The sequence below is a fragment of the Chiloscyllium plagiosum genome, unplaced genomic scaffold, assembly GCF_037043375.1.
Source record: "Chiloscyllium plagiosum isolate Xiang-an unplaced genomic scaffold, Cpla_swu_hap1 HiC_scaffold_9, whole genome shotgun sequence".
In the NCBI taxonomy this organism is placed as follows: Eukaryota; Metazoa; Chordata; class Chondrichthyes; order Orectolobiformes; family Hemiscylliidae; genus Chiloscyllium; species Chiloscyllium plagiosum.
In genome coordinates, this window is record NW_028270147.1 from 115,420,170 (window position 1) to 115,440,909 (window position 20,740).

Genomic DNA, 20,740 nt, shown 5'->3' on the forward strand with positions numbered 1-20,740 from the left:
GACCTGGAATACATTCTCCCTTTGTCCTGTAAACCGTGCTGCCCTGAGAAAATGAACATTGAAACCCAACCTCAACAGTTTTTTATTTTGGATTGAGGGTTCCAGATTTCCATCACTCTGTCGGAAGGAATTTTTCCTGAAATCGTCTGAATTACAATTTTTACAACCCTCCTGTTCTGGACTCTGGCACTGGAGAAAGCAATTTACATCAACACTGTTCATCGTGTCTGAGGAAAGGTCTCGCTGATGTAACCTGTTCTCTCTCATTAATAGTTTCTGATCTGAAGGTGACATGACAGGCTGGATACTGAGAGGGTGGATCCTGTTATCGGGCAGATGATAACTGGAGGGCCGGTTTAACACAAAGCAGTCTCCCATTGAAAAGGAAGGAGGGGTTTTCTTGCTGAGGGTTGACAGTCTGTGGAATTCTCTTTACATGGGAATGGAGATTCACTCATAGATTAGATTAGATTACTTACAGTGTGGAAACAGGCCCTTCGGCCCAACAAGTCCACACCGCCCCGCCGAAGCGAAACCCACCCATACCCCTAAATTTCCCCCTTACCTAACACTACGGGCATTTTAGCATGGCCAATTCACCTAACCTGCACATCTTTGGACAGTGGGAGGAAACCGGAGCACCCGGAGGAAAACCACGCAGACAAGGGGAGAATGTGCAAACTCCACACAGTCAGTCGCCTGAGGCGGGAATTAAACCTGGGTCTCCTGGCGCTGTGAGGCAGCAGTGCTAACCACTGTGCCACCGTGCCACCCATAGAGTTGGCTCAAGGTTGCGGTAGACAGATTTTTTGATGAACAAGGCAATTAAGGATAATGGGAGGGGTTGGGGAAGCAGAAAGTGCAGGTGAGACCATAAGCAGTGATCTTCTTCATTGGCAGAGCAGCTCCCAAAAGTTCTGCTCCTGCTCCTGGGTCCTATGTTCTGGCAGAGGCTGCAGCAATCCGGGACCCCCATCTTCCCTTTGTCACTCACCGACAAAAATGTAATTTTAAAATGAAAATTATTTTCTTGAACAAGACCAACTCAAGTCTTGTTGCAGTCTGTTTTTTGCTGACTTTTAATTTTAACAAGGTTTTAGAAACACGTCATTTGTCTTATGTTGCAGTGGAGACAGACACAAGGCAGTGAGGCCTCAGAGAACACCGAGAGCTTTCACTCTGCACAACAAGGCTGTCAGCACAAGCACCTGGTGACAGGATTGTAGGGGGTTGAAAAGGAGAGAGTCACGGAGAAAAGAGACCTATAGTTCAAAATAAAACCTCTTCACATATACCCACAATCTAATGAATTAATGTTAGAGGATTAGAGACCCAGAACGGTGAGAGTGTGGTGGCTCAGACGCTAAAAGGCAGACAGCAAGGAGCTGCATTATCCCTTCTCATTATTATTTCTGCTTCATCATTGGCGAGCTTCATAATTATTGCCCACCCCCAGTTGCTTGGACTAAGTTCTTTGCTGAGCCAGATCATGGGGTCATTAACAATGGATCATGTCACAGTGGGGCAGGAGTCACAGACCAGGCTCCCTCGCCGAAAGAACATTTGTGACCATCACATTGATTTTCATGTCTTTTTTTGTACAGATTCCAGCGCCTCTCTTCCCAGATATTACATGGCTCATCACCGCCCTCTCCAGGATAATTAGGGAAAGGCAACGCCTGCCCATCCCAGGAGAAATCAGGAGAAATGATGTAAAATTAAAATGATCAAACTGCTGAGGCTTGAATTCATCTCTTGAAAGACTGGAGCTTCGGCCAGAAGCAGTGCCATGACATGGGTGACCGTGGTTTGCCAGACTGAAAGCTGGAGTGTCCTTCGGATTGACACCGGGATCAGGCACAAAATGAATTACACTCAAAGACCGAACAAACGGCCCCCAAACTGCACAGAACAGCACTTGCAGCGACGCGTCCCCATCTCCATCCTTGCTGTTGCCCTTCCCTAACTGTCCTGGAGAGGGCGGTGGTGAGCCATGAGTGTCTCGAAGAGGATCTGACAGAGGGACAAGGTCATGTCCTCGGCCTGAGCACAACTGCCTGACCTGCTGTGCTTTTCCAGCACCACACTTTTCGACTCCGAGTAAACTATCTCTCAGGAGAATGAGCTGTGGCACATGGGAAAACGTGAGAGTGTTGGAACAGCACCGGCAGCCTGGTCAGCCTGCAGAGGGGCAGAAACAGATTTGATGAATGAACTGATATCCTTCTGAGCTGAAATACAGACTTAGGCTTTCAGAGCTACACAGTTTACATTGTTACTGACCTTGGCTCCATGGACAATGCTCCTGCTTCAGAGTCAAAATGGTCATTGGATTGAAAGGCACCTCAGAAACAAGAGCACAGAATCCAGGCTGAGGCTGCGGTGAACTCTTGCACCATGTTATGTATGGGATGTTCATTTAAAGCCCCACCAGTACCACCCAGACCCCAATCCCTCCCACCTCAGGGGGCTCGACAAGATCCCATTCTGAAGAGATTTCCTCGGGTATCCTGCTCAATATTCACCTAATGCCACCAAAACAGATTTGTCTCATCATTCATTTGCTGATTTTGGGACCTCAGCATTTTGTCTTGTGAAGGGGATTGCACTGCGCACGCAGCTTTAAATATCCTGGGATGATTTAAAAAACACTGCACCAACAAGAGTTCTCTCTCCATTCTCATGTAAAAGGGGAGCAATGAGCAAGTGAAAATCCAGACTGAATGCATACACTGAAGCTTCAGCTGAAAGGCTTTTTGCACCATGTTAACCTGCTCCCTGGGCATTTCCTTCCAATGTCCGAGATGGTTATCAGGCTGGGATGGAGGCTTGCAGGAGGCTGGAAGAACACAGCAAGTCAGGCAGAATCTGGAGGTGGAGAAGTCAACATTTCGGGTATAACTCTTCTTCAGAACTGCAGATGGGGGTAGGGGGAGCAGCAAATCAAGGTGGGATCAGTTGTTTGGGCGGGTGGAGGGGAATGGTGGAGTGGTCGGTATTGAATGATGAACACAGGTAGAGGGTTTGAAGTGGTTGGTCGATGGGAGGAATGAATCCGTTTGGTGGCTGGAAGGTAGAGTGCGTAAGTGGAATAGAATGGAGGAGGGGGACAGGAAAGGGAATCAAAAGTTGGGAAAGGGAGGCTTTTTGAAATTGGAGAACTCAATGTTGATTCCTCTGGGTTGTAAGCTACCCTAGGCAAAAGATAATTATTTGTTCCTCCAACTTGCAGTCTGATTGCTTGTGGCAATGAAGGAGGCAGGGGATGGTCATGTCAGAGAGGGAATAGGAAGGGGAATTGAAATAGGCAGTGACTGGGAGGCCAGGTCAGCCTTTGTGAGCACGGCTGAGATGCTCAGCAAAACATGCCCTTAGTTTACGTTCGGCCTCACCGATGCAGAGGAGACCACAATGGGTGCACTGGGTACAATAAACTAGGTTGGAGGAGAGGCAGATGAACCTCTGTCTGACCTGGAAGGACTGGGTCCTGCATAGAAATGGCAGGCGTGGTGTGTCGGCAGGTTTTGCATCTTTTACGGTTGCAGGGGAATGTACCAGGGTTTTGTTGGGGGAGTAAGTGTGAAGAGTGGTGAAAACCAAGGATTGGCAAAGGGAACAGTCCTTGTGGAAGGCAGAGAGGGGTGGGGAGGGGAAGATGTTCTTGGTAGTGGGGTCTAGCTGGAGTTGGCAGAATTGTTTGAGGATGCTACGTTGGATGTGGAGATTGGTGGGGCATAAGGTGAAGACAAGGGGGAACCCTGTCTTTATTGCATTTTGGAGGGGGGTGTTTAGATTTGGGGAGCAGAGAATGGAGGAGGTGCGGTGGAGGGCTGTCTGGATGGCAGAAGTGGGAAAAGTACATTGTTCAAAATAGGTGGACATCTGGGACACTTGGGAGTGGAGCATCTCCTCGTTCGAGCAGATGTGACGGAGATGGAAGAATTGGGAAAACGGGACGGTGTTCTTGCAGGATACTGGTTGGGAGAAGGTATTGTCCAGATAGTTGTGTGAGTCTATTCCTAGACTGTCACCGGAGATGGAAATTGGGCGGTCAAGAAAGGAGAAGGATTTGTCCAAGATAGACTACGTGAATTTAAGGGCAGGTTGGAAGTTGTTAGCAAAGTCAATGAACTGCTCCAGTTCAGCCTGGGTGCAGGATGCAGCACTGATGCAGTCACTGATGTAATGGCGGAAGGTTTGGGGAACGGTGCCTGTGCATGTACTGGTGAGGTGTTGTTTGATGTAGCTGACAACAAGCAGACACAGCTGGGACCCATGGCCACCCATTGGATTTGGAGGAAATGGGACGAGTTGAAGAAGGCTGACAGATCACATGGAAATGTGTGGAAAAGGTACACAAGGGCACAGTCCAGGCTTCCTGCAAATATCAGCCTTCCTTCTATTGAAGTGCTTCTTCATAGGAGCTTCTCTATGGCGGTTTCAAGTACACATCCTCCATGGAAATATCACAGACTTTACTGAAATGGAATGAACTGAAAGAAGAGAAGGAAATGGGAAGAATTAACCAGACAAGGGAGAGTATCAAGAGAGATGGGAATGTGTGGAAGATTCCGTGCCATTAAAAAATCCCAAAGGAATTTCACAAGAAAAGCTCAAATCTTTACAAGGATATAACAGGGAGATTACTTACTGACATCAAACAGGTTGAGTGTGAGGGACCCTGTGCCTCTGGTGCCTAACTCTAACATTACAGTCAAGGACGGTTGACATGTAAATAAAGGGTGACTTGATGATGTGGAATTATTTCATGATCAATGACCGGGAGCATAGATTTAAGGGAAATGGCTGAAGATTAAGAGGGAATATGAGGAAACACACTTTCGTGCAGAAGGTGGTGGTAATTTGTAACTCGCTTTCTGTAAGAATGGTTGAGGCAGAAGCTCTCCCATAACATTGAAGTATTTCGATGTGCAGCTGTGATGCCAAGGTGTACAGGGCTACGGGCCAAGTACTGGAACATGGAATTAGAATAGTGAGGTGGTTGTTTGACTGGCTTTGACTCATTGGGCCAAAGGGCCTTGTTCTTGTAGACCTGTTGTAGATGTCTGACTCTGCCAGGACTCCAGCAATGTGGCTGACCCTTACCTGCCATTTGAAAGGCCGAGCAAGCCACTCAGTTTCGGGGCAGGTAGGGATGGGGAACAAATGCTGGTCTTGCCAGTGACACCCACATCCCAGGAAAGAATAGACGGCCTCAGTGGTAACACTGTCATCTGATCCTGCAGGTTTCAAGCCCCACTCCAGAGTTTGGAGCACTATCCTGAGGCTGGCAAAGGCAAAGATGCCATCTGCTGGATGATCGGTTAAACCACTGCCCTCTCAGGTCGATGTAAATATAAGGACTTTGTGACCATCTCAGGGAAAATCTCCCCAGTGTGCTGACCAATGCTTCTCTTATACTCAATGGCATTAAAACAGATACAAGAGTAAAATACTGCAAATCTCAAATAAAACAAGATGCTGGAGAAAGGGAACAGGTGGAGCCGCTTTAGAGAGAGGAGGGAATAATGTTTTGGATCCAGTGATGTTTTATCAAAAAGACACCACAGTTTTTGATGATTTTATTTAATTTTAAACTGTTTTCTGTTATTTTGATTTTTTTCCATCTTGTTTATCAAATTTCAGCCGGCTTGGTTGGTACCACATCCACAAATATCCATTGCCTCCACACTGACCCTCAGTAACAGTTGTGTGCACTATCTACAAGATACATTGCAGAGATTCAGCAAAGATCCTGAGAGAGCACCTTCCAAACCTATGACCACTTCCATCAAGAAGGACATGGTAGCAGATACACAGGAACACCGCTCTTTGCAAGTTCCCCTCCAAGCCATCCAGCAGTCTGACATGGAAATATATCGCTGTTCCTACATTTTCACTGGGTCAGAATCCTGAAATTCCCTTCCTCAGGACATTGTGTGTCTCCCTACAGCACACAGACTGCAGCGGTTCAAGAAGGCAGCTCAGTGCCACTATGTACATGACAATGAGAAATGGACAGTAACAAGGCTGGTGAAAAGTAAGAGCAGGTGTGATTAGGGATCTGAAAGCGAGAATGTGATGTTTCAGTTCTTCCTGGACATCTCAAGGTTTGTATGAACTTTTAGTCTTCTAATTGCAGAAAGAATATAAATCCATTGGAAGTGTTTCAGAAGAGTTTTACCCGATTGATCCCTGGTACGAGGGGTCTGTGTGATGAGGAAGGATTGGAAAGGCTGGCCTTGTTCTCACTGGAGTTTCGAAGAGTGGGGGGTTTTCCTGTCCCACTGTATTCTCCAAACCCTTATCTGACCCGCTCTTGGGTCATACCCTCCTGCCCCTTACTAACATGGAATTGGACTGCCCAGTCCTGAGGCTTACACCTTCCATCTGGAACAAACTCTCCAGGTATCTCTGCCCCTCCCTGATGTATCAGGATTCTTACAACTCAGTTTCTAATCCAAACCCCCTGAGTGGGAGTTGCTGTAGTTTTATACAGTCACTACAGATGTATTTACCCTGAATCATTTCAGTTTAATGAACAAATGCTGATCCCACTTACAAATCAATTCTTTCATTAAACTAGTAATTGTCCTCAGTCTCAGGATCAATGTTTCAGTGTTTTTCATTTCTTGAATTTCCCTAATGGAGGTTTCCTAAGCATACTATTTATATGGTTCCTTACACAAAGCTCTTCCCAGCTGATCTGGTCAACAGACTCCTGTCCCCTTGTTTATTATTTTGCTATTTTCAATCCAAGTGCATGTGCAGGCTCCCATCAGCTGAAGTGACAGTCAGTTCACCGAACTCCCACATTGACCAAACTTCCCAGCATCCCCCTCTGTGCCAGCTGCACTGAGTGCCAACTGCAGGATATAGGCTGCCTGTATTTATACTGGTGCTAATTGATATCACTTTGTTCTGTTGTGCTATTAGAGTCATAGAGATGTACAGCACGGAGACTACCCACAGACTGAAGTCAAAAGAAGCAAAGCAAGAAAGACAAGTGGATCGAATACAAGAGAGCAAATTGTGAGGGAAAACCAATTATTACCAAAGGAGAGAGTGACAACTTTGAATTGCTTCTGGTGTCATCTCTGTGCCCTAACGTTTCACAGTGCCAGCTCCACATCCTTCCATTGGCTTTGTCATTGAGAGTCAACAGTTCCCTTCCCAAAGCCCTTTTTAAAATACCCTGTTCCAGGGAATCACTCAGACAGAGAATATTTCACCTTTTCTGAGAAGAGTGAAGAAATATTGGATGTCGATGAGCTGCTTTCTCAGCCTTCAGGGTCTGACAGAAGGATGTGTGTAGTCTGTGGATTCTGGAGACAGATCACTGAGATATTCCTCACTCCCATCAAAACCTGACTTTATCCTGACATCAGTTTGTATTCTTCAATATAAAGTACCCCCACCAGTTTCAGACTAGACATTTCACACCCAGCCCCCATTTCCTCACATTGGAATCAAGAACCAAACTTGCCCTATCTCAGGATTGCCCTCTGAATGTGGTGTCAGTGTGTTAATGCTGTGTTTGAATGAAAGAGCCACGGTGGAATCTGTGACTGAATCCAAGGGGTTTCTGAGCCACCAGCAGCCTCCCCGCTGTGTGAGGGTCTGTTTGCATAAGATTTCAGCCCCATGGTCCCCACTGATACTAGAGCCATGGAGTGAGATTGCTGGAGCCACATGTGGACTGAGGAACACAACAGTCAGGACAATGAGCTGCTCTGGAATCCACCCTGAGCCCTGGATGGTTGTTACTGAGATGGCCGAGGGGCTACAGAATATTACAGCAGAAAGTGGAACCAGTTTATCATTGACTGTCCTCCCCAGCGGTGACTCCCAGACTGAACATTCTCAATCTGACCCCAGGGACACACGGGGCAATTCCATCTCATTTGAAGAGTAAAGAAAACCCAGATCTAATTTATGGAATATTTATTACCCAAACCCTGTGGAATTGTTATTCTGAGTTCCAAGATTCTGCTGATCATATTGATCAATAGAGTGTCCCAAGTGGCCCTGATCTGAATTGCTTGGCTCAGGATCTTGCTGTCCCTGATGAATGGGTTGGTGTGAAGGGGGAATTGCCATCAGAATATTTTGTACCAGAGATGGATCAAATCAGTATAGTGGGTGATATGGTGGCTCAGTGGTTAGCACTGCTGCCTCATAGTTCCAGGGACCTGGGTTCGATCCCTGCCTCAGGTGAATATCTCTGTGGATTTTGCACATTCTCTCCAAATACGAATCAAATGCTGTATGGAATATTTACTTTGCAAACCCTGTGGTATCTTTATTCTGGGTAGCAAGATCCTGCTGGTCAAATTGCGAACTGAACTGCTTTGCTCGGGATCTTGCTGTGCTGAAAGGATGTGTTGGTGTTCAGGGGAATTCCCATCAGATTATTGCATTCCCCATTGCCCCCTCTATTCTCCCCTTCCTGCTCCATACCTGCGGGGGTGGGGCTTTTCACTTCATACACCTATCCCTGAGGACTCAGCTCTGGCCATTTCCAAAGCACTCACGAGACAGAGACTGAATCGTCTTCATCTTTATTCCCTTTTCCAGATTGACATTGACAGAAAACAGTCAGCAATTAACAGCCCAGACAGAGGAAGCTGCACAAATTCAACAGCTACAATGGTGCTTGAGGAAAACACTTGTGGAGATTTTCTCAATAACATGAGAATCCTGTCCCTTTAAACAGTGACAAAACCTTAAATTGGAACTGGTGGCTGAGCAGGAAGGAGATCTGTTTTACTGAAACAGAGACTTCTGAGGTTCACATTGTTTTTGCACAGCTGACAGTCTTTCGCATCTTCGAGAGGTTTTACTTGACATCGCAAATTAACACTGTCCCCATCAAACACATCCAGGTCAGGGAAAGCATGGGGCTAGATAAAGTGTAAGGTTTTCTCTACACTATCCCAATGACCTGCCTTAACCCCTGAAGCTCAGAAGTGTCTCCAAGCCAGTCCTGAGAAGGAAGAGAGTTGAAATTCAGTGCTGACAATGACCTTTGTCCTGCCAGCTCAGCCCTGTTCTATTTAAAGTTGTGTCTCCTCTGTGGACTGTCTTGAACACTCTACACGCACTCTGAACTCCTGATGCTCTTGCTGAGGGGAGAGGGGAGGGTCACGTGGGTGAGGGCACAGGAGAAGCGAGCGTTGGACTCCCATTCAGATCCAGAGAGGGTCAGCAGGCTGCTGACACTGTAGGTGCTGTCCGAAGCTCGCAGGTAGTTGCTGGTCTGAACCCCGTCCGAAATGACTGCACCGTCCTTCTTCCACTGTACCTCCAGCTCATCGGGATAGAAGTGATTGGCAAGGCACACCAGGGTGGCAGTGCCCTTGGCATTGACTTGCTCCGGGGAGGGGGGCAGCAGGGTCAGCTTGGGCTGAGAGTTCTCACGGCCTGAAAGACAAGAGAAACAATTTTAATCCCTGCCTTTTGAAGGTACATCAACTCTCTGAACAAGAACTGGTAAAACATTTGAACATTTGTATCCAGTACCTAGCATACCTGACAAAAGCACTGGCATTTTAAAAATTGCTTTTTGGGACGTGTATGGCACTGGCAGAGCCAGTTGCTGCCCATCCCTAACTGTCCCTGAGAAGGTGGTGGTGACGCAGCAGAAAGAGAAGGGACAGTCCTGGACCATCATTTAAGGAATGAATGTGGGCACCTGAAAGGGCTATCAATGGGGGAGCATTTTAGTGACAGTGATCGGAACTCAGTGAGATTGAGAGTAGGGATGGAAATGGAGAACCATGGAGCAAGTGTAAAAGTTTTCATTTGGGAACAACCCATTTTACCAAACTGTGTGGTAATTTGGTAAAAGTGTACTGGAACCATCGACTTGATGGGAGATCAGTGACAGGGCAGTGGGAGGCCTCCAAGGACGAGACAGAGACAGAGATCATTCAGAATCTTTTCCCAAAAGAGTAAGAGTGGCATTCCCAAAGAGAGAGTCTCAGCAAAGATGTGAAACTATCGATATGATGTGGAGGCTCTGGTGTCCGACTGGGGTGGACATGTTCAGGAGTCACATTACACCAGGTTACAGTCCAACAGGTTTATTTAAAATCACGAGCTTTTGAAATGCTGATCCTTCTTCAGGTGAAGCGACTTCAGTGCTGAAGGAACAGTGCTCTGAAAGCTTGTGATTTGAAATAAGCCTGTTGGACTATAACCTGGTGTCGTGTGACTTCTGACCTCAAATGAAGTCCAGTTAGAGAATAGTGAGAGAACTGTGTGCAGTTCTGGTCACCACATTGCAGGAAGGATGTGATCCCCCTAGAGATGGGGACAGTGGAGGATTTTGTCAGGAATGAGGAGTATTAGCTTTGAGGAATGATTGGTTTGGCTGGGACTGGTTTCTTTGGAACACAGGAGGCTGAGGGGAGATTTGATCGAGGTGTGTAAAATGATGAGGGGTCTGGATCGAGTGGGTAGGAAGGACTGATTTCCGTCAGCACAGAGGGCAATAACCATGGGGAGTGATTGAAATGAATTGGGGGCAGGGTTAGAGGGGAGTTGAGGAGTAATTGTTTTCACTCAGTGGCTGGTGGGATCAGGACCTCACTAGCTGAAAGGGTGAGTGTGGCAGAAACCCTCATCACATTGAAAAAACACTTGGATATTCACTTGGAACACCAAAGCCTCCAGAGCTATGGAGCAAGAGCTGGTATGTGGAGTGGAGTTCGACACCTCTTTAACAAACCTCCGATCACTCATAGCTCGGGAGAACTTTATGTAAGAACACTGGAGCAGAGTTGGATCAGCACACTTCAGGAAGGAGTCACGTTGGGTGCCCATGTAGAAGGTTCTAGATTTTGTTTCAAATCTTCCAGCTCAGCACTGGGGTAAAGTCAAGGGTGAGGCTGCAAAGAGTCTCAGTGCCTTGGGATCAGACAGTGTCATTGCTCTTAATGATCCCATGTTCCCTGGAAGATGGAAGCATGCATCCGATGGGCAAGGGTCAGGTTCAGGAGATTCCAACCTCAAAGGAAGACTTGCATTTATCTTGCACCTGCCTCCACCTAAGGATGTCGCAGTGGCTCTTTCCACCAGACTGTGCTCAGCAAGATCCCAGAGAGCTGGGTGACAATGAGTCGAGGATCAGGTTTTTAATGATGCTAATTAGGGAATCAATATTGACCAGGACACCAGGGGACACAGTCCTGCTGTCTGTCTAATAGGGCCATGGAATGGCATCTCTGATATCTGAAAGGCTCCCAGTGCATCAAAAGAGAGACTTGTATGTCAGGCTCTCCCAAAGCAATTACAGAGAGTGAGGGACTTGTCTGAACACTGGTCACTGTTTAATGCAGAAAACATAATTTGTACACAGCAATATCGCGCAATCGTAAATGAGATTATGAGCATGTTCAGTGATGTTTCAGGGATGAATATTGACCTGAAGTCAACCCAAAGAGAAAGCAAATGGGTTCGCTTGCACAGAACGTGAGAAAATGAAAGGCACAGGAGAAGGTGGGATTCGTGGTTAGTGATGGGCTTGATAGTTACCAGAAAATAAAAGGAAGGATCAGAATTTGTGAATGTCATATTGTAACAAGGCAATACAGAAGTGCAGGGGAACTTGACAGTAGAAATAACTTAAAGTCTTTGTATGATAACGCATGAAGCATTCGGAATAAGGTAGACAGAGTGATGCCACAAATTAAGGTTCCCAAGGATTTTAAAATCATTAAAGTGACACAGGGCTCAGGAGAGGTTAATAAAGTTCCCAGAATAATGAATAGGACATAGATTATGGAAAGGGTCAGAAAATTAATTTTAGGCATAGTGCATAAGGGGACAACTATGAAAAGGAGGGCAGTCAATGCAGGACTGGGGGTGTTGTACCTGAATGCAGGGAGTATCCAAAATGAGGTAAATGAGATTGTAGCACAGATTGGAATTGGCAGGTATGATGTTTTGAGTATCACAGAGACGTGGCTGTAAGGGGTTGAGGGCTGGGAATGAAATACTCAAAGATGCACATCCGATTGACAGGTCATGCTGATGGACAGGTGGGGTGGGGTTACCTTATTGATAAGAAATGAAATAAGATCAATCACAAGAAGGGATTTAGAGTTGAAATGCATTCAATCTGTGTGGGTAGAGTTGAGGAGTTGCAAGGGAGAAAGAGCATGATGAGAACTTTGCACAGCTCCCCCCCCCCCAGCAGTCGTCAGGATATGAGGAAGAAAATAAATCAGGAGATAGAGAAGGATGTAATAAAGGCCCTGCTACAATAGTCATTAGGGACTTCAATATGCAGGTAGACTGGAAAATTAAGTTGTTTGGGGATGTCAAGCGAAGGAATTAATGGAATGTCTACGAGATGGTTTTTGGAGCAGCTTGTGGTAGAGTTCACTATGGAACAGGCAATTCTGGATTCGGTGATGTTTAATGAAGCAGACCTGATTAGGGAACTTAGGGTGAAGGAATCCCTTGCGGGCATTGACCGTAATATGACAGAATTCACCCTGCAGTTTGTGACAGAGAATCTGGAGTCAGATGTACCAGTAATGCAATTAACTTAAGGTAACTACAAAGACATGAGGGAGGAACTGGCCAGAGTTGATAAGAAGGGAAGCTGAGCATAAGAGAGAATGGAGCAGCGATGGCAGGAGTTTCTGGGGGTAATTTGGGAGGCAGAGCAGGAATTCAACCCAAGGAAGAAGAAAGATACTGAGTGGAGGCCAAGGCAACCATGGCTGATGAGGGAAGTCAGGGTCAGCATCAAAGCAAAAGAAAAAAACATGCAATGTGGTGGAGATTATTGGGAAGCCAGAGGATTGGGAAGCCTTTAAAAACAGCAGAGAGTAACTAAAGAAAAGTAAGGGTGGGTGTGTAAATTAAATGTAAGGGTATTTGAGCTAGTAACATAAAAGAATATTGCAGGAGGTTTTCTTTAGATATATGAAAGGCAAGAGGGAGTCAATAATAGAAATTGTACCACTGGAAAAGGCAGAAATAGTAATGGGGAACAAAGAAATGGTGGAAGAAGTGCATCGGTGCTTTAAACCAGCTTTCACAGTGGTGTGACAATGCTGCTCATTTCACAAGGTTGAGTTGTCCTTTGATTTTCTTTCAAGAGGGGTTGTAAAGGCAGAGGTTCCAATTTGTCTGGGTTAGGAACTTTGCTCATGGCTAACAGATACTGCCTAAGGCAACAGTCAGGGAAAAGGCTTTTAGGTTTTATATTAAATACTTGTCCAATAAAAGGAGAGTGGCCAGTTCTTCCAGTTTGCTGTTTTTGACAAACAGTCGGTTGGAAGCTCCTGGATAAAGAAAGCTGCTGGTGAGAAAGGTTCCCCAATTCAACATTTTCCAGTGGACTCACTGTCTGAAATTCCTCTCCTGTAAGAACCCCTGTGTTTATATTTACCTTTTTGCCAAGGCTGTTGCAGCAAATTGGAACAGCTCTTTGTCAAGTTACATTTTCTCATCAGTTGGGATTTCAAATAGTTAAGTTATTCTAAAGTCTGTTTTCTTTTGATTGTGTGTAAATAAATTCTCTTTTCCTTCAAGCTGAGTGGTTTGGCAAGTTGTATCAATCCTGGACTATCCAGGTTACATTTGCTTAACACAATTCGAAAAGGTAAGGTCTGGGCTGCATTCTCAAAATGTTTCGAAGGGTCTGGCCTGGTCCATAACAAAGTCATAGAGTCCTACAGCATGGAGACAGGCCATTTGGACCAAACTGGTCCATGCCAACCAAAATGTCCATTTACCCTAATCCTGCACTTGGCCCATATCCTTCTGAATCCTTTCCTTTGCTGTATTTGTCCAAATGTTTTTAAATGTTATTAATGTACCCACCTCAACCACTTCCACTGGCAGCTCATTCCATATGCGAACACCCCTCTGTGTAAAAAGGTTGCCTCTCAGGTTCCCTTTTATTCTTTCCCCTCTCACCTTAAACTGATGCGCTCTAGTCCATATTCGCAAACCCTGGGGAAAAGACCGAGTGAATTCACCCTATCCAAGCCTCTCATGATCTCATGAGGTCCTCCCTCAGTCTCCTACACTCTAAAAAAAAAAGTACTCTCCCTTTAACCAAAACCATTGAATCCTGGCAACATCCTTGCAAATTTCTTCTGCACTTTTTCCAGTTTAATAACATCCTTCCTGTAACAAGGTGACCAACACCGAACACAATATTCCAAGTGTGGCTTCACCAATGTCCTGTATAACTGCAACATAACTTCCCAATGTCTGTAGTCAATGCCCTGACTGATGAAGGGCACTGCAGAAAAAGCTCTCTTCTCTGGTCTATTTACTGTGACTCCATTTTCAGAGAACTGCTTACCTGAATTCTAAGGTCCCTCTGTTCCACTATATTCCTTAAGGCCCTATCATTCACCATGAAACTCCTACCTTCCTTTAAATTTCCAAAATACAAGACCTCACATTTATATGTATTAAACTCTATTTGTCATTTCTCGGCCCACTTCCCCAGCTGAGCAAAGTCCTGCTGCAATTTCTGATAACTGTCCACAGTGCTGCTTATTTGAGTGTCATCAGCAAACTCACTAACCATGCCTTGTACATTCTCATCCAAAACATTGATATAGATAACAAACAGCAATGGGCCCAGCACTGACCCCGAGGCACTCCACTAGTCACAGGCCTCCAGTATAATAAGCATCCTTCCCCTATTACCCTGTGCTTTCTACCATCAAGCCAATCGTGTATCCAATTTGCCAGGTAATCTTGGATTCCATGCAATCTAACCTTCCACAACAGCCTACCATGTGGAACCTTATCAAAGGCCTCACTGAAATCTGTATAGACCACGTCTGCCATCCTGCCCTCATCAACCTTCCTGGTCAATTCATCAAAGTACCTTAACAAATTTGTGAGGCATATTCTCCCACTCACAAAGTCATGCTGACAACTCCTAATCAAATCCACTCGTTCCAAATGCATGTGTATCTTATCTTATCAAACAATTTACCCTCCACAAATGTTAAGCTTATAATTCCCAGGCTTTTGTTTTGCAGCCCTTTTTGAACAATGGCACAGTCTTCGCTATCCTCCAGTCTTCTGGGACCTCACCTGTGGCTAACCATGATACTAAAATATCAGCCAACACACCTGACCTTCAAGAGAGTTGGGAGCAGAAGTGAGTGGGGAGGGCATCACTAAGGTGGAGGGGTTGAGGCAGCTGAAAGGTCTGAAGGTGGATAAATCATTCAGACCCGATGGACTACACCGCAGAGTTCTGATGGAGATAGCTAAGGTAATTGTAGGGCCATTGGCTGTGATCTTTCAGAAATCACTGGAGTCAGGGGTGGTCCCAGAAGACTGGAAAATAGTGAATGTAACATCCCAGTTTAAGAAAGGAGGGAGGCAGAGATGGGACATTATAAACTGGTTAGCCTGACCTCGGTCATTGGTAAGATTTTAGAGGTCTACTTAAGGGTGAGATTGCAGGTATTTGGAATCTCACCCTTAAGCCTGGTAAAATTGCAGCCTGGTAAAATTGGGCTGAGTCAGCACAGCTTCATCAAAGGGAGGCATGCCTGACAAATCTGTTAGAAATCTTTGAGGAGGTAACAAGTGAGTTAGACAAAGGAGAGCCAGTGGATGTGATCCATTTGGATTTCCACAAGGCCTTTGACAGGGTACAATAAAGGAGACTGCTAAGTCAAATCAGAGCCCATGTTGTCAGGAGCAAGGCACTGTGGTGGGTAGAGGATTGGCTGACCGGCACAAAGGCGAGAGTAGGGACAAAGGGATTTTTTTCTGGATGGCAATTGGTGCTTTGTGGTGTTCTGCAGGGATCTGTGTTGGGACCACAACTATTATCTATTACCACAACTATTACCACATTATGTATTAACAATCTGGATAAGGAACTGAAGATATTGTTCATATGTTTGTAGATGACGCAAAAATTGGTGAAAGGACAGGTGGAGTTGAGGAAGTGGGGGAGATTGCAGAAGGACTTGGTCAGGCTAGGAGAATGTGCAAAGAAGTGGCAGGTGGAGTACAGTGTGGGAACTTGTGAGGCTAGATACTTTGGTGGGAAGAATAGAGGCACAGACTGTTTTCTAAGTGAGGAAAGATTTCAGAAATCTGAAGCACAAAGAGAATTGGGAGTCCTTGCTCAGGTTTCTCTGAAGGTTAACGTGCAGGTTCACCATTGGCAGTTTGAAAGGCAATTACAATGTTAGCATTAACTTTAACGTCAGAGGTGTACTGCTGAGTTTGTATAAGTCTCTGATCAGAACTCATTTGGAATTTTGGGCCCCTTATTAAGGAAGGATGTGCTGTCATTGGAGAGGGTCCAGAGGAAAAAGTGAGAAAGAATAAGAATGATCCTGGGAATGAAGGGGGTGTCATATAAAGAGTGGTTGAGGATTCTGGATCTGTATACAATTGTGTTTAGAAAGATGATGGGGGAATCTTATTGAAACTACAGAATTTGAGAGGCCTGGAGAACATGGAGAAGGTGTTTCCACGAGTAGAAGAAACTAGGGCCCGAAGGCACAGCCTCAGAGTGAAGAATGATCCGTCAGAACTGAGATAAGGAGGCATTTCTTCAGCCACAGGGTGGTGAATCTGCGGAACTCATTGTCACAGAGGTCTATGGAGGGCACGGTGTTGAGAGTATTTAAAACAGAGACAGATACGTTCTTGATCAGTAAGGAAATTAAAAGTTAAAAGGAGAATGCAGGAGAATGGGGTTGAGGAACACATCACACAAGATCAAATGGCAGAGCAGACTCTATTCTGACTGGCCCAATTCTGCTCCTATATCTTAAGTCTTTTGGGTTTATGTAGAGGTTCCTTGAAACCCTGGAAAACTGGAAGTACGGTCACTTAGTGGTTAGCCCTGCTGCCTCACAGCGCTATGGACCCAGGTTTGATTCTAGCCTCGGGCAACTGTCTGTGTGGAGTTTGCACCTTTTCCCCGTATCTGCGTGGGTTTCCTCCGGGTGCTCTGGTTTCCTCCCACAGTCCAAAGCTGTGCAGGTTCGGTGAATTGGCCATACTAAATTGCTCATAGTGTAGGTTAGGTACATTAGTCAGGTGTAAATGTAGGTTAAAAAGGTAGGGGAATGGGTCTGGGTGGGTTACTGTTCGGAGGGTCAGTGTGGACTTGTTGGACCAAATGGCCTGTTTCCATATTGTAGGAATTCTATGATTCTATGGACATTGAAAGTACTGGATTGTGAGCCCTGCTGTTGCTGTTTCTCAAAAGAACTTTGACAAAAGATAATCAGGGAGTGGTGAGGGTGTGCATCAGGTTGCATGAGGGAACTGCTTGTCCTGCTTCCTGGAATACCATGAGCACAGGAAGTGTGGTCAATGACTGTAGTTGGAACTCTGGGTTTCGGAGCTTGAGCAGCAGCTGGTGTCAGTGCGGAGCGTCCGTGAGGCTGAGAGCTCAGTGGAGAGCACGTTTCTAGATGTGGTCACGCTGCAGCTTCAGAGTATGCAGGGAGAGAGGGAATGGGGGTGCAGCAGACAGTCCAAAAGGATCAGGCAGCTAGTACAGGAATCCCCTGAGTGCATCCCACTCTCCAACCAGGATTCAGTTTGGAATCCTGATCAGAATGATGGTTCATCTGGGGAGTGCAGCCGGAGCCAAGTCCCTGGCACCACGAGGGGCTCAGCTGTACAGGGGAGCACAAGGAAGACTGGAAGAGCGAGAGTGAGAGGATATTCAAGAGTGAGGGCACTCGATAGGTGTTTCTGTAGCTGCAGATGGGAATCCAGGATGGTGTGTTGTCTCCCTGGTGCTAGGGTCAAGGCTGTCACTGAGCAGCTGCAGAGCACCCTGAGGGGAGAGGGGGAACAGGCAGCAGTGGTGGTCCACATCGGTCCCAGTGACAGAGGGAGAAAAGGGATGTAGTCTTGCAGTCAGAATTTAGGAATTCCAGAGGGAATTAGCAGCAGGAGCTCAAAAGTAGGAATCTCCAAGATTACCCCCAGTGCCCCACGCAAGTGAGAATAGAAAGAGGAGGATAGCACAGGTGACTGTGGAACTGAAAAGACAGTCCAGGAGGAAGGGCTTTCGATTATGTTAACATTGGGACTGGCTTTGGGGGGAGATGGACATGGACAGACCAGACGGGTTGCTCCTGAACAGACCTGGGACTGAGTTCCTTTGGGGTGATTTACTAGTGCTGCTGAAGAGGGTTTAAACTAACTTGGCTGGGCTGTGGGAGCCAAGAGGTAATACCAGAGAGGAACACAGAGGTGCACAGAATCCTGGGAGAGATAGATAGCACCAGAATAAGGAATAGAACTTCTGACCCAGTTTCAGAGTGAGGGAGAGAAAGTAATAAATTCTAAATCAGGGTCACTGTGTAAGGATGGGACAGCACGGAGTGTTGGGAATAAGACTGGGAAGGTACAGCCACAGAGTGTTAAGTGGAAATCTGATGTGTGTCTCTCACATAGGAAGATAAGATAATAAGAACATGAGAAATAGGAGCAGGAGTGGGCTATCTGACCCATCGAGGATGAGGGATGTTAGTTATGAAGATAGACTGAAGAAGTTGGGGCTGTCTTCATTGGAGAAGAGAAGGCGGAGAGGAGATTTGATCGAGAAATCAGGAGGGGTCTGAACAGAGTAAACCAGGAGAAAATGTTCCCACCTGAGAAAGAACTGAGAGGGAGAGGCCATGGATTGAAAATAATTGGTAAAAGAAACAAAAGTGAGACGAGGGAAAACATTTTCAGCCAGTGGGTGGTTAAGGTGTGGAATGCACTGCCTGAGAGTGTGGTGGAGGCAGCTTCAATTGAAACATTCTGAAAGGAATGAGACTGTTATTTGAAAAGGAACAATGTGCAGGGTGACAGGGAGAAGGCAGGAGAATGACACTCAGTGAATTGCTCATTCAGAGAGCCAGTACAGACAGGATGGGCGGAACGGCCTCCTTGTGCACTGTAACAACTCTGTGATTGTGTGATTGAGCAGAGTTAAAGCTGGGGGAGGTGGGAACTCGGTGTCTCACTGTGCTGCTGCTGCTGCTGCTGCTGAGGTCAGTGAGATCAGAGACTGGGACAGGGAGCCAGAGCTCACATCAAACTCTGCCCGTGTCCGTCACACTGAGACTGGCAGGAGGCTACTCAATGATTTCACTCCATGCTGCAGGAATGGGACCACAGGCTGCAAATGGACAGAGCTCCTCCACACGGTGAGTAAAACTTACTGACTTATATCTTGCTGCTTAACGTGGGGCAATGGAACTAAAGAGATACAGCTGGACACCCTGTTAGACACAGTGCTCCTTAATCAACCATTTCATTCACTGCAGCTCCCCACTAACACCTGCAGCAATTCAGCATTTGTGATTTAGAAAGTTTCAGTATTGAAAGGGTTATTAAGGGAGGATTGAGGTTTACTTACTCAGTCTGAGCTTGGTTCCTTTACCGAATGTCGAGGGTAGCTGTAATCCTGCATATAGTAATAGTCAGCGACATCCTCATTCTGAACGTTGCTGATTGTCAGGGTGAAACTGGTCCCTGATCCACTGCCGGTGAATCGATCGGAGACTCCTGTAAATCGATTTGTTGCAGCATAGATCAGGAGAGAGGGTTTCTGACCTTCTCGCTGCTGGTACCAAGCAAGGTAGCTGCTAATGCTTTGACTGGCCGTACAGGTGATGGTTTCAGTGTGGCCCAGTCCCACTGATAGCACCGGGGGAGACTGGTTCATGATGATGTCCCCACTGATACCTGAGGGGTCAGAGAGAAACACATTGAAGTCAGAACTGTCACAGAATGAGCTGGTCAAATGAGAGATTGTTGGAGACACTGAGCATTCCTCTGGTTTCGCATTTTCCCTTCAATCACAAGTCAGTGGAATTGGAGTGAAATGGAGAGCAGCTAAAGATTCAAGGTGGAAGGAGAGAGATTTGTACCTGTGATACAGAATGCCAGGGGCCAGATCAGCTCGATGTGTGAAATCATGGTGTGTACTCCTGTCCCTGTGCCTGGTTCCTGATAAACTCTCCCTTCACTGGGCTCTACTTTATAAAGCTGCAGCCTGTGAGAATCTGACTGGGTGTTCCTCAGTATGTAAATTGCATCAGGCAGAGAGAGCCACGTCAGCCCCTCACACTTCCTCTTCTCTCTCTCTCTTTGTCTCAGAGAGTCATTGATGTGAACAGCACTGAATGAGGCCATTTGGCCCATTGTATCTGTGCTAAATATAGATTTGATGACACTAATCCCATCCTCCAGCTCTTGGCCCATTACCCTGGAGGCTACAGCAACACAAGGGGATATCTAAACACTGCTCCAATGTCACGAGAGTTTGTGGGTCAACCAGCCTTTCAGGCAGTGAGTTCCCGACTCCCACCACCCTCTGGGTGAAAACATTCCTCCTCAACTCTCCTCTCACTCTCCAACTCGACTGGGCCTGGACTCACTCGAGTTTAGAAGGATGAGACGGGATCTGATTGAAACATATAAAATTCTAACAGGCCCGGGCAGGGAGGAGGTTTCCCCTGGTTGGGGAGTCTGGAACCAGGGGATGCAGTCTCAGGGAGATATGAGGACTGAGATGAGGAAACTTTTTTTTCACTCAGAGGATGGTCAAACTGATGAATTCTCCACCACAAATGGCTGTGGAGGATAAGGAACTGAATATGTTCTAAAAAAAATAGAGAGATAGTTGTTTTGCATTTTAACAGCATGAAGGAAATGGGGAGAAAGCAGGAACATAGCATTGAGAGAGAGGGTCAGCTATGATCAT

At 46.2% G+C, this 20,740-nt stretch overlaps 1 pseudogene across 1 annotated transcript; it reads right to left on the reverse strand.

Moving 5' to 3' along the window:
• Nucleotides 1-8,526: 8,526 nt before the first annotated feature.
• On the reverse strand, nt 8,527-19,986 carry LOC148149268 (Ig kappa chain V region Mem5-like; annotated as a pseudogene). Its single transcript, XR_015758081.1, has 3 exons — nt 19,905-19,986; nt 19,391-19,719; nt 8,527-9,423 (listed from the first exon to the last, which is right to left on the reverse strand). The product of XR_015758081.1 is annotated as an Ig kappa chain V region Mem5-like (transcript).
• Between the last annotated feature and the right edge of the window lie 754 nt (nt 19,987-20,740).